The sequence below is a fragment of the Euprymna scolopes genome, chromosome 17 (assembly GCF_053919585.1).
Source record: "Euprymna scolopes isolate OS-2025 chromosome 17, ASM5391958v1, whole genome shotgun sequence".
Taxonomy (NCBI): Eukaryota; Metazoa; Mollusca; class Cephalopoda; order Sepiida; family Sepiolidae; genus Euprymna; species Euprymna scolopes.
The window spans coordinates 56452885-56467663 of record NC_136498.1 but is presented as its reverse complement, the minus strand read 5'-3'; positions in this window follow the sequence as shown (position 1 = coordinate 56467663).

Below are 14779 nucleotides of genomic sequence, written 5' to 3'. Positions count from 1 at the left end.
TAATTATTTCCACAGCCCAAAGAACGCCGCATCCAACAAGAACCCTGTCAGCCAATGAACCATAAGTCTAAAACTTGAATTTCGCCCTCATTTGGGCTCATCAGTCAGACATTTCCGCACCCGGGATTTGAAACCCGAGCTTTCTGCATGCGAGGCAAGCACTCTACCAACTGGGCAAACGCCCCGCACACTAGAAATTCTATTAACGAACACAGATCAAGCAAATAAGATCCATTGTCGAGATGAAGTAGGTCTATTTCACAGCTTGCTTTCGTCGTGGTTTGCTTATTCGTTACATATTTAGTAGATGTAGACTAGTTTAATTAATCCTGACACTTCAGATGTTCTACCTCTACGAACCCATTCTTTTTATCCGGATATACAATAGAAATCTACACATATTTCCCTTTACTGCAAATATCTGATCTTCCTCTGAGTTTAGCAAGTCAAAGCCTGTCTTTAACACTTACATTACACACCCATCATATGACTCTCCATGCTACGCATATCCTCAACTCTCACTGACCAGGTTCCACTTCTATACATAACTACACTCGCTACACATGCCATATTGACTCTCTTTCTTGATCGACAGTAGTAACGCTCTGCTGGTTAGTAATGACAGAATTATTTCATATTTCTGCATCTACAACTAATTCTTCCAATTACGCTAACACTTTTCTCATCCTGTGCTCCACTTGTATCATTAAAACATTTTGAAACACTTCAGTAACTTTGCTTACCTTCCACTGAAAAAATATTTATGTATGTTTTTTTTATATTATGGTCATTTTTATTAAATGCATAAAACACATATCATATTAAAGAAAACTTATTCATATTTTTACGATATTTACACTTGGGAATTGGCTTTATAAAACCTACTGTCTTAATAATGTGTACTCTGCCTATTCCCTTTTTATCAACCAATCACATATTTTTATTTGCTTACAGAGAAATAATCTTTCAAAAGACTATAACTTTTTTAATATATATATAGAGAGCAACAGATGAAGTAAGTTAATATCACGGGTGAATCTAATTTACAATAAGTTGTATGTACTTCGCCACCACATGACTCGAAAAGCTTGATGTACTATAAAAAAAAACCCCGTCACATGTAGCCATTAATTTGTACTTGTGCAGAATAGATACCGTGTTATCATGAAAATATTCTAATAAGGTTACGTAAACTGCCGGAAGGTGCAGAAACGCTTTGTCAATGAAATCGCAACAGTCGACAATTGGCAAACAGTATATTTTATTTATTTATTTACTTTTTACAATATCTGTTGTTTATACAACTGTTAGGTGAAAATACAGAATAGTTAAACAGCTTTCTTTTGCATGTCAATTACGACTTTTCGAATAATAACATTAATATTTTAGCACGGTCCATAAACTGTATGAGTACGGTTTTTATATTGAAATTACCGTACGATGCGTGTTTTCCATTATAATTATATTTTGATTTTCTTTAATTTTTTATTGTTTTCTAGTATATTAAAAATTGGCCATCGTTTCAATAAAAAGAACATAAAGATTTTGCTTTTAACCTTCTTTTGTAAAATTGCCAGTCCCCGAAAAAAAAACACTAGCGTTTTTGTTCGGCGCCTTCTGGTTGGTTTACTAACTTGCCCAGAATATGCAGATAATAATGAGGTCCTTATTCTAAATAAGTACTAAAATTTTACCCATAGCTGGAAAACAAAAGCCTTTTTAAACAACACAAGTTAATACAACATACATTTTTTTAACAACAGAGGAAACATTTAAAGTTCACTCGACGATAAGAGTTAAAGAGTTTAAGGTGGTCAGTGAGATAACGCCGTAATGATTGGTAATGGTTGAAACTGAGTGTAAAATCATGTAAAATGACAGCTTAACTAAAACTTGTTTATATTGGTCTTGAAAACGACCATGAGGTAATCACCTTGAAAGCAGTCGTGCAATATAGATTTTCACAGTCAGGCAGTCCTAAGAAATCAACAGGAGTGTTTGTTGTGAATGTTTTGCACGAGGTGGGGTTATAGATTAAAGCTTAGTTGAGCACTAGCCATGAAAATAATAATAGAGTAGAGACAGAATTGCAACGTCGCTTTTGTGGAAAAGTAGTTGCAGGAAAAACATCATCATCTTCTATGTTATAAATCCGGTGCTGAACTCGGCCAAAGCAGGAAAAATTCCTCTGAGCAACTCTTTCTCTGACGTGGAAAACGTACTCTCTCTTAGAAATAGTTGGCTCTTTTACGTTTGGATGCACACACCTTTTGGATTCACATATCTTTTGGATTTACAAACATATTTTTTGGAGTGGTAAAATGATCCAACTATTTTTCTAGCAAGCTTGGCAACATATTTGATGTAAGTCCTCAATGTCAAGTTAGAAGTGAAGCTCCGTCCCAGAAGTCTGCCAAAGACGGGCGTTTTCTTCAGGCGAGATATATTCATTTTAATTGCAGGCAAATAGGGATCAGAGCATTGCTGTTGAAAAGATAGAAGCTTGGTTTAACAAGCATTTTAACAAGGCCAATACATTTGTTGACATGAATGTTTATTTCATTATGATTATTTTCTAATTTCCAGGAAATTTTCAAATATATTTGGCAACATAATAAGTCGGTTTCAAAGAGATGGAAAATATGATGATAACATTAAATTTGAATGAGGGTGACGCTGAAAATATTCAGTTTTACCTTCAAGTCTAAGTTCTCATATGCATACACGAGATGAATCTCTGAAAATATAACAATAATGAATCTCACAGGAAATGTTATCAAAAAAGTTTTCCTTTTTATTTTTTCTGTAAATATTTTTGGAACAAAAATAAGTTGGAAATCGTTTTTTAGCACAATTCTATTTTATGCCTTTGTTTCTATAGTACAGACCATCCAATACATTTTGAAACGTGTACGTTTTCGTACATACCTTTGTAAACAAAAAGAGGATATCACCACATATAGTAATACTATTTAAACTTTATCTAGAGAAAGAAGTAAGAAAGGAAGATATAGCGAACACAAAGATAGTAGTTTCGGATTTTCGCTCTCTAATTTGTTTAAAATATTAAACTGACTTTGGAAACTCATCTTTTCTTGATTCAAACAATCTAATATATGCTATATATGGCAGAATCACATTGATCCACCGGTTTCCGTTAGATCATCGGAATTAATCATCATCACTATCATCATCATCATGATCTAACCACTGGGGCACCAAAAATTACCAGGCAACCAGCTTTCTTTCCTGATTTTCTGCTCTGCTGAACATTGTCCGTTCTTAGATGTTCCTATTTACTTACGTTCCGACGAGGGCAGACTTAGACACAAGGTCGGTTTTAATGTGGGGAAAATGCAGCTCTCCAAAAAGGGGCACTCTGGATAGGAAGAGAAATAAAAATTGTCTCAGACATGAAAGATTTCTCCTCCACCGACTAAGAACAGAAAAGATGAACTGTAGCATAAGAACAGATACTACACTATGATCTTGGGCCGGAGACCATTCTTGGATGTTATTCTTCCACCTTTGTCTTCGTGTGCTACTCGTTCTTCCTATCTATCTTGCAGGACCCGAGTAACATATGACAGAACCAGACCAATTCATTTTCTTCTTTTTCATATAAAACCATGCATACATATCAATCTGTATGATTTGTATCATTGTTCTATTTTTACAACCTTTCACAAGGACCCGTGGCATATTGGATAAAGTACTTTATAAAGTTCAATCCTCAGTGCAGGCAACACTCAAAATGTAATTGTAAATTACGTAAGACTTTTACCCGGTCATACTGACGAAATGAGATCATGCTAGCATCGTGGATTAAATAAAGATTTTCGTTCCAAATTTCAGTACAGATTCCCGATTTCGACAGTAAGATTTACGAGTTCAACGATATGCACATGAAAAGATCGCTGTAAACATTGAATGCAACTTTGTGAAAAAAAAACTATCAAGATCAGAAGAGTCATGAAAATACTCCAAATAATAGTCTTCCTCTCAAAAATTCAGAAACACAATTTTATTTGTCTTAAAATATTTAAAACTAACTGAAATTATTTGTGTCTTGCCGATTATCTCAATGTATTTATTCCAATTCATGTTGTTTAAGAATGTTTAGCCTAAGAGGTTTAGGGAATAACTTTCATGTAAATCATGGAAATCAGTGGCTGAAAGGGTTTCTTGTAATTATTAAAGAAAAGAAGCTTAGTCTTGAAAAGTACCTCTACAAGGCCACCATGCACTAATGTTTGAAGTATTGTTGCAACATTTGGGCTGATGCATCTGCTACTAGTCTCTCACTCTTTGGCAGCGTTCAAAAGAGAGTCACCAATGTAATAGATCCTGCACTGTCTGCTAGGCTTTAATCGGTGTCCCATCGACGAAATGTTGCATTCCTCTGCCAGTTTTACAAGTATTTTAATGGTAGGGGATCCAAGGAAATACAAGCGCTCGTACCTTCTCGACGTAAATACACCTGACAAACCCAACAAGTAGCAAAATCTCATCACTGCACAGTACAGATCTTCAAATGTAAGAACGCCTTCTGCTCTAATATTTTGTTCCCTAGGACTGCTAGACTTTGGAATTCCAATCCCGGGTTCCAACTGCCTTAAATGTACTACATACATCTTTTTTTTTTTTTTTTGACATAAACATCACCACTTATCAAGGCCGATAGGCCACTCAAGGATAAGGGTTAAAGAGTGTAGAGTAGTCAAAAGAACAATATAGTAATCGATAGTAGTGGAAGTTCGGTAAATTTGTTAACTTAAGTGGAACGGCTCATCAGAAATTTGTTCACGTTGGACTTGAAGACAACCATATTATAGAAAGCTGGAAAGCAGGAAAACGGAAGACATTTCCACAGGCGTGAAGTTCTAAGAAAGAAGCTTTGATCATGGAATCTATGTTTAGGTTTAGGTACAGATAAAGAGTGGGGAAAATTATTGATAATGTTTTCAGCTAGTCTAGTGTTTCTTGTGAAAGTTTTGCGAGGGGGACCATAGATTGAAGCTCAGTTGAACACTGTCCATGAAAATAACGATAAAGCAGAGACAAACTCGCAACATCTCTTCTGTGAGACAGAGGTTGCTGCTCAACTCCTTTCATAGTACTTCTGCAAATCATGTTTTAGATAATATCCCCTCTCCCCTACATCAAAGTTGCACTGTTCCTTGTTTGAGGGGAAAAAACAATAGAGAAAAGTATGGGAACGATCAAATCAAAACAAGTTATTTTTTAATGTTCGGCTTTAATGTCATCATGTTGATTTCGCTTCTTATTCAAAGATCTGGTTTTTAAATAAACTTATACAACCTGGCCTCGTGATGGGTAAATTTATTTTGACCCCACATTTTAATATAGATAAAAGAATGTAACAACACTGAATTATTAAATTCAAAGATCAATTGAAATAAAGAAATGGTAGATTAATAGTACTTATTAACATGTTTTAAACAGTAGCAAATATATACTCTCTCCTATATATACTAATACATACTATATTTGTTTTATAAATTGGGGAGAAAACATGATTCAGTGCAACTTGTGAATAGATATTCCTTTCTTGCAAGAAGTTTCAAGTACAAGAAAATTGATGACGAACCATAAACCGTATGATCTATCACTAATCTTAATCATCTTTATCTTCCAGTTAAACCCTTAGAAATTCCATAGGGGATTTCCGAGCAATCTTATTCTGTTATTTATGGTTCTCCTTTAAGTTAATCCGCAGATCTAATAGCCTTTATATTTTCCTGGAAGTGTTCGACAAAGCTTTAAGCTACACACCTTTTTATTCTTCCCAGGGGTCCCCTTAGGTAATGACATCAATGCTGGACTGAACTAAATGATACTCTTGTAGATGCTTTAGATAAACAGCCTTATTTTCTTTTCAAAACTGATGAAGAATTGTCCTATCTGATGGGTCTTTAAAGGTGCCTTCGTATTTTACAGACTTTAATATGGCTAAAATATATGGCATAATTATATTGATGCCGACTATCACCAGATTACCGAAGTTAAGCAATGATGAGCCTGGCTAGTATGAAATGGATAACCATTTTGTAATACTAGATACTGTATCGGATGGCGGGTCACTACTGTCAAAGGTAAGATAAGGCCCCTCTTTCCCTCTGCAAGTCTGTGAGAAACTCTCGGTTGAGATCTCACTTCAGCACTTTGATCAGAGTAACATGAGAGCATGCAAAGCAGGTGACTGATGTAATATGGAAACAATCAGAAATAAGTCTGTTCATAGTTTCATATCTCAGTGTGCTGAGCAGTAGATCCCTTTGGGTACAATCGCCTAGTATGGACACCGCTTGGATAGGAAAAAAAAACTTCAATCTACTCTTTGTACAACTGATAAGAAAGCAATGGTAGCACATCAAAACACTTTCGAGAAACAGTGTGAAAGATGTTCTGAATAATGAGCAACAATGAATTCATAAATGGCTACAGGGAGAAAGATAGATGGAGAGTCATAGCTGTCAATGTTTTTACCAGGCAGGATCCCACTTGAAAGAATTAATAAAAATATGGCTAGTACAACACACACTTTCACATAATGCTCTTTTTTCATTAGTCATAACTGGATAGAAATCTTAAGCAATGCACAACTATACCCCCCTTCTTAAGGCTTATCGTTGAACTCTGGAATTTTTCTGTCAAACTCATGAATCTGCACAGAATTTCGAATAGAACCATACATATAATCAATGGGCGGTCCGTGTTCTTGTTCCGTCAGCCATGACAGGCTAGAAGTCTTAAGCAATTCGTAAGTGTATTCATAGTATCGTCCTTGTAATGGATAAAGTACTAAGTAATATTAAATTCCAAGTGACACTCTTCCTGAGGTTAAAGGTTCAATCCTACGTGCGGGTAATACTAAGAATACAAGTGTGAAAGACTTCTAATGAATCATGGCAGATCCCCGCTTAAAATGATTACATTTATTCATGACAGAATGCCTTCGTTTTACGAACCGTGCTAAAAGAATAACATTCTTATCTAGCTACCAATTTTAAACACGTTAACTACTCTGTATTATCGTGACATAGCTTCAGTTAATCTCCTTTTCCGTACAGTGCCGAGTATGGGCACCTAATTGTTGAATAATAGGATTTAATTTAAATGAAGTGTCAGTTAATCGTATTCGACATGAACAAGTAATCAAGATTTTTAATTCGACAAAAACAATTAGAAATATCGTTTCCGGGTTGTTTGGAATAGAGAAAAAAAATGAGCTATTTTTCTCGAGTTAAAAACGAAAGAAATATATCAATAGAAGCTATTTATGGGGAGCGTGGTTAAACCGAAGCTTGAAAAAAAAATACAGCAGTGCAAACAAGGAGGTCGCGACAACAGGACATTTATACAATTGAATGATCCGAATAAATTATTTATCCAAAATTTGGTTGTGTTTTGATGCATTCTTCTTAAGCTAATGATGGATACCTCTGCCAGTATGCTGTATCCCAGTTCAGTGTTTTTATTTAAAGATTGTTAAATACCATTTGGACTTAAGTTATTTTGCAGAACTATAAAACAATATAAATATCTAGATTAACGGTTTTGTTGTTTTGTTTTACGACATATCAACCCTATTCAGATTATTTAATACCGAATCCAGCCATTTTAGTAAACGTTTGTAAGCTTCAATGCTTTATATGTTTAAATATTTATTGTGTTGGTTTGGTTGTTTTGTGTAAGGTCATATAAACTTATTTCGAGTCACGTAATATGTCGAATACAGACATGTTGGTAAAACTTTTAAGCTTCAAGTTAGTTATGTCTTCAAATATTTATTCGCTGTGTTTGGTTTATTTGTTTTGTCTGACGGCACATCAACCTGTTTCCAGCTATTGTATACCAAATCCGGTAATTTCGAAAAAGGGGTGTGTGTTTCATCTTTTATATTGGGTGTAAACATTTATTCATGGTTTTTTGTTGTTTTGAAGACGACAGTTGATTTTGTTTTGGGCTTTACAGAACATAAATGAGTTTTGCAAATGGAAATATAAAACGCAATCAGATTAATTTGTTTTCCAGTGTATCCTTCAGAGATTTAATAGTCATTTTATGCTTATTTATGTCTTATAGAAATCGATATGTTACTGAAAATTGAAATAAGTAAATTCATTTAAATAATGATCAACTCAAATATAAATTCATTCTATCTGCAGTCACTAGCGACGATTAACAGCTAGGTCCATAAAATAATGAAAATTATATTATAACGTACAAAAACGAAAGTAATTATTTCTATATGGATGTTTTCCATTGCAGAAAAGTAAAGTTTTTTTTATTATAATTTATTTTCAAAAGTTCCACCACTTATCAAGGCCCGAAAGCCACTCGAGAATCAGAATTAATGAATATTAATATAATGTAGTAATCATTAATGATGTAGATTGGGTAGAATTTGGATTATTTAAGGCGCCGGCTCAACAAGAACTTGTTTACATTAGACTTGAAGGCTACCATATTGTAATCGGCTAGGAATCAGGCCAATGGAACAGTGTCCCACAGACACATAATTCTAGGAAAGAGACTTTGTTTATGGAATATACGTTTAGATTTCGTCATAGATAGAGAGTGGAGGAAATAGTTTATGGTGGTTGTTTGGCGCTCAAACAAGCACTTGTTGTGAAAATAACGATAGAGCAGAGATATGCTCGTAACGTCTCTTCTGTGGGAAAAAAGTGGCAAAGAATAAACAAATTCACTACTAGGTTTCAAAATCTATCAAAGTAAGTTAGGGCGCGCAGGACAGCAGAAATAACGTATTAAAAAATTGGTTAAATATTTAAATAGAATAAAATAATATATGGGTATTTTAAATTGAAGATAAACAGAATTTACTTTCATTCGATAAATCCATTTTTATGTTGTTGCTGCTGGTGCCATATGTGCGTTCACGCTTTGGTACAGATAGCGACATGAGGCTGCCATTTTGGAAGTCCCAAAAATTGCTCAATTGTTTTTTTTAAGAACACACTTCTACGTTAACATATTTTAAAAAAAAATTATTTCATATATTATTTTTTAACTTTTTCATTAAAGCAAAGTTGTAACTGTGCTTTATTTTTAATTATTTCCAACCAAATATATCTCTTAAGTTCTGAAAAAAAAAATGACGCAAGAGACACATAAATCGACTTGCACACTACTGGATCGTCTCCCTTGCATAATTGTACTGAATCAGTGGTATTTGTGTATATTGGGGATGTTTTAAACCAGCGCATTTCAAGTGTCAATATTATTACGTACTTACCCAGAACTTAGTATAAATCTAAAAGAATTACGAATCATCATCAAGTAAATGTACGATATGTATTGTTAACAAAAACTTCTCCACAATTAAGTTTTTAAAGGTTGTTTTAAAAAATGGCAACCAATTATTTAAATCAATTCAAGTCAAGTTTTTCATACAGAATTGGCCGCACAACTGTGCCACATTCAAACATAACATAAAACTCGATAATTCGATATTTGATTTTTATTTGTAATTTATTTAGCTAGAGGATTTTTCGTAAGTTTCGATATTAATGCTAAATTCGTTATGACACGTAAGTACGTTATGATGTTTTCACTTGAAATGCGTTGGTGTAAAAGATAATTAATTTACACAAACACCGAATCAGTGCCACTGATGAAAACAGTGAGGCAAACAAAATTTGAATAATGTTTTACCACGTCAGCTGCTCATGTAAGGTATTGTTAAACATTAGTAGGCGTGTTTTAATTCTGGGTGTTAGTGAGAGGACATCATTGTGTGGGTTACTGGATGAGGTGTCATATGCATCCACTAATATTTGGCATCGGGCCGACTTGATGACTATTTCTGGATGTATATCATCTCGCAGCCTCTCTTTCTCTCTGTACGTAGATTTTGCCGTTGATTTTTTTAAACGATATTTTGGTTAACGTCTCCACCTTGGATATCATATTAAAAAATATATATATATTTTTTTTTTATAAAATCGCCCAATTTTTATTTGGACGAAAACAAATAATATTTTATTTTATTTATTTATTTATTTATTACTTATTAAAACATACTCAACGTACATGCATGTTTCGGGACCCTGTGCCTCTTCAGGGTAGCTTGACTGTTATAAGCAATCGAACCCCGTACCTTATGCATTATAGGCCGTCTTAATCCGTTATGTTATGAAGCCACAGACAACATTGTAAAGTTTTTATCGTTGATATATTTCCGTAGATTTTGTTGTTGATTTTTTAAACGATATTATATTTACCGTCTTCACAGGTGAGGTCGTTTTTTTGTATTAAAATAATTATTTTAGAAACTCGCCCATTTTTTTTTACCCTAACTATTAAAATAATATTTTATTTTATTTATTTACTATTTTTTTAACTGCAATCTACGCACACACACACACACACACACACACACACATATATATATATATATATATATATATATATATATATATATATATATAGTAAGTTATAAAATATATACGGCGATTAAGCTAACCTGAATATTCCGCGTCTCATCCACTCTAGGATTCTTCACGCTTATGCGAGAATTTTGTGCTTTCTCGCGTTTTTATATCCGCACCTTCTATTGAGATTTTAGTTAGCCAATCAGCTTTTTAGTATCCACCGCACTCTTCCTAATCAAACAATGAGCAGGCACTTACAGGAAAAAGACCCAGTTGACCTCCGGTTGACCTGTTCCTTTGCGTGTGATATTTAGCGTAGATATCTAGTCTCTTGACCTATTTTAAATCTAGGTTAAATTTTTATTTTTTTAATTTTTATTTTTTATATGTTAGTTTATATATATAAAATAAAAATTACAATAAGAGAAAAATAAGATATGCGTTTCACACTGCTGATGTCTCGAAACTCCGTGGATTAAGGACTATCCACTTATCAAGTGTTTCCTTTTCAGATTAAATATGTTTTTAACTCTGCTAAAGTGTGTTTTTAACATGTTTTATTAACTGTTTAGTCGTATATATATATATATATATATATATATATATATATATATATATATATATATAAAGATTACAATTAAATTTACCAAAATGATCTAAGATGGTAAAATTAAAGTATATTATAAATATTAAAGAATTAATATTTATAAAGTAATCTCAACCAGATGCAAAAGCTCGATAAAACCAAGTAGGATATAGTGCTTATAATAAGAGCAAATACTTAATAAAGCATGTTAAAAACACTTTGTAAAAGAGTTAAACATATTAAATCTGAAAATGAAACCCTTAATAAGTGGATAGTACTTAATTCGCGGAGTTTCGAAGAAATACTTTCCTTCGCATCAGTGGGTAGGAATTAGCAAAATGCGGGATTAGATTTTGCATACAAAAGTATCTGATGAAACTGCAAGTAAGTCAAAGATCTTACTTGATAACAAAAAGTGAAGCAGAGTGAATATGACGAAGAAAAAGGTGATTTCACGTGAATGGATAGTCAGGTGAAAGGTAAGGTATCCAATGACGGTAAAATCCAAAGATGTAAGTCGAAGATCTAGAAACTTCTCGCCAAGTTTTGTTTTTAACATTTGTATTGTATGGCGTCCTACACCAGATTATATTTATTTTTCTTCTATTTTTAATTTTATTATAGTTGATGGTGTTTTCTTGCTTGTTCGTATTTGATATCAATAGTATTGTATCCACTATTTTTTTAGGGCTGTTTCATAGATATTGGTTGACCTGTAAAATACATTTTCATCGCTTGAGTTATTGCTGACTCTACTTACGATCGAGTAAGGAATCTGTTTTATAATTGATGGTGCGGGGTTGGACTTAGGGTTTACGTATATTAGATAGGTGTTATCTTTTAAGTAGGGTTCATATGTGTTTTTATCTAAATTTAACGTAACGTCCAGGAAGTTTGTTATTTTTATGTTAGCTAATACGTCTACTTTTAGGCCTAATTTTTTCATTACCGTGTGTATGATTTTCTTAAAATTATCTCCCTTGTTTTTTTGGAGATTTTATTATAGCTAGTCTATCATCTCTATATAGGCCGGTATCCGTAGTATCAAATATGCTTGTGAGGATATACAAAATGAATAATCCAACAAGATCTGATGCCTCTGCAGAATCTCGGGCACCCATCGCCAAATCAAATGAACTTGCTTTTATCAATTGATTATTGTTATTTACTAGAACTGATTTTCTACAGTTTTTAATGATGTTGATTTCTCCCGAGGATATATCAGTTTATGCCTCAGCAAATTCTAGGGCAATGTTGAAAAGTTTTTCGGATATCGAGGGATAGAAGACTATTATGTCGAACTGTATAAACGTACATTTATTTTTGTTTTCTATATTTTTAAACCAAGTGATTGCTTCGGCAGTATTTTCCAACTGGTTTAATTCTAGGTCTTGTTTGATTTGTTTGTTTACTCTAGAAAGTACTGCTTTGCTAATTGCACTTATTTCAGGTTTAGTTGGGTTTATATGCGGGTACTGGGATCATTATTGAAGTCACATTTGTGGTCTTTGAGCAGAATGTATGCCTCACTAGGTTTTAATTTGCCAACTTTATCGCTAATTTTCAATTTATCGGTAATTTGTTTACTTATCCATTATATCTATGTAGTCGCATTCGTTTGTGTCTAAGTTTTTGTAGTTTTTTGTAATGTTTTCGGTGATTAGTTTGTTATATTCTTGTTTATCTATTTTATAAAAGTTTCTAGTTTTATCTGCTTTTACAAAGATTTTATTAGAGTTGTTTATGTTTCTAACGATTTTGTGTAGTTTCCGTTGGAAATTGTTAGGTTGATTGTGGAATTCTAAGTTTTTAATTACGTTTAAAAGGTTATTTGCAAAGTTTATCAGAAGGTCTACTGCTTTCGCATTTTTAGGGTTTTAAAACCATAGGATTCTTTTTTGTTTACATTTTCATTTTTAAGGAAGAAATTTTTTCGCCATCGCATTCGGCGTATTAGTTCATCCGTTTTTTGAATTAATTTAATAATATAGCTATGCTTGCTATGTTTGGGGATGTTTTTAGCGATGTTTCAAAATTAACTCTTACCTAACCATATCTATTTTTGGTGTGCTAAAATAAATTCTTTTGAGAGTGCTCAACTATTTCAGGAGCTAAGTATAACTACTTCATTTACTCACATAAATTAATATACGAAAGTATAAAATAAAATTAAGATTACTTAATCGGGATTGATTATGCATGGATATAGAAAGCAGCCTCATTGTATCATGTTCCACATATAGATGTTTCTAGGAGATAAACTTTGTTCATGGACGTTTCCTTTGGTGGTGAGCAATACAAACCTAATGGAACTTCCATGAACCAAGTTTGTTTCCTGGAACATTCCATCTGTGAGACAAAATACTACAAGGCTGCTTCTTACTGACTAGAACATGATTGTCTTGAAGTCTGACGTAAACAAATACTTGTTGAGTTGCCCTATTAGATAATTTCTCTTCGGTTCATTGCACCTATTGTTTCTAATCATCTGGAGGTGGTGATTATTTTCCAACTAACAATGTCTTTAATCCTTATCCCCGAGTGCCCCCCGCCCCATGATAAATTAGTACTCTATTAGTAAAATAATTACAACTTCCCTACACTTTTTATAATCAAATTAAAGAAAACAATTCTTGTTTTGTTTACAAGTTTTCCTTTTCATCAGCTGTCTGCATTTAAGTGTGTTTGAATATAAAATTAGTGTAACAAACTGGGGCCCAACAATATAAGTGGAGTACGTTAGTTAGTTTAGCTATGCAGTTTGCATGGCTTGAACATATAGATACACATGAGATATTTGACAAGAAATGGGATGTCTGTAACAATTGTGGTAAACTAAATAGTTAAAACAGATAAAGGTGAAATGTAGACAAGTTAAATATTCGAAGCAAATAAAAATAAACACTGAACCAAAAAATGACGTGAGTGCAAGTTTAAACAATAACAAAAGTTGTCCATGATTGTGAAGATGGAAGGATGATGCAATCACTTTTTAGAACAAAGAAATAATTTGATTATTTTAGGTTAACGATCGGATCAAGGAGAGAGTTGTTTATTAGTTATTGAGATATTTGTTTCTCAAATGCATCGTTACTTTATATCCTGGGAAGCCAATAGGGTATTACAACTCATATGTAAAATCTAGTAAAGTAGCATTGTGACTCCAGGCATCACGGGGACATAAAACTGAAATAAAAATTATGTTTATGGTACAGAGTGTCCAAAAAGCTACTGAAGGGTTGAAAATCTTTTTCATTTTATCATTAATGATTATTTTTTCACTATTTACGATGTTTTACAGATAATATTTTGCACATTAATTATGGATAAGTATAGGATTGAACAACCTCACATACGACGAGAGACACCATGGAGCATCTCAAGTAAAGCTTTGGTGGCAACGTTATCTCTCGCTATGGCAATGCCAAATGGCCACTACGTTCTTCAAACTTGACTAGCACCTCATTTTTCTTGTGGGGATATCTTAAAGATAGAGTCTATGTTAACGAACCCTAAATCATGCAAGAATTAAAGGAAACATCAGGAACTAAATAAAGGAGCACTCCAGAGATTCTACAACGTATCATGCATAATGTTTTGGAAAGAGCACAAATATGCGAAGCTGAAAATGGACATTATTTAAAAGAAATTTATAATAAATAAAAGTTGTTTAAATTTTCCATTCATGTTTCCTTATATGCCAATGTCTTAGTCAGGTTGTATTAAAATTACAGAAGGATATTATAAAAAATAAAGACTCTGTTTAAGTTTA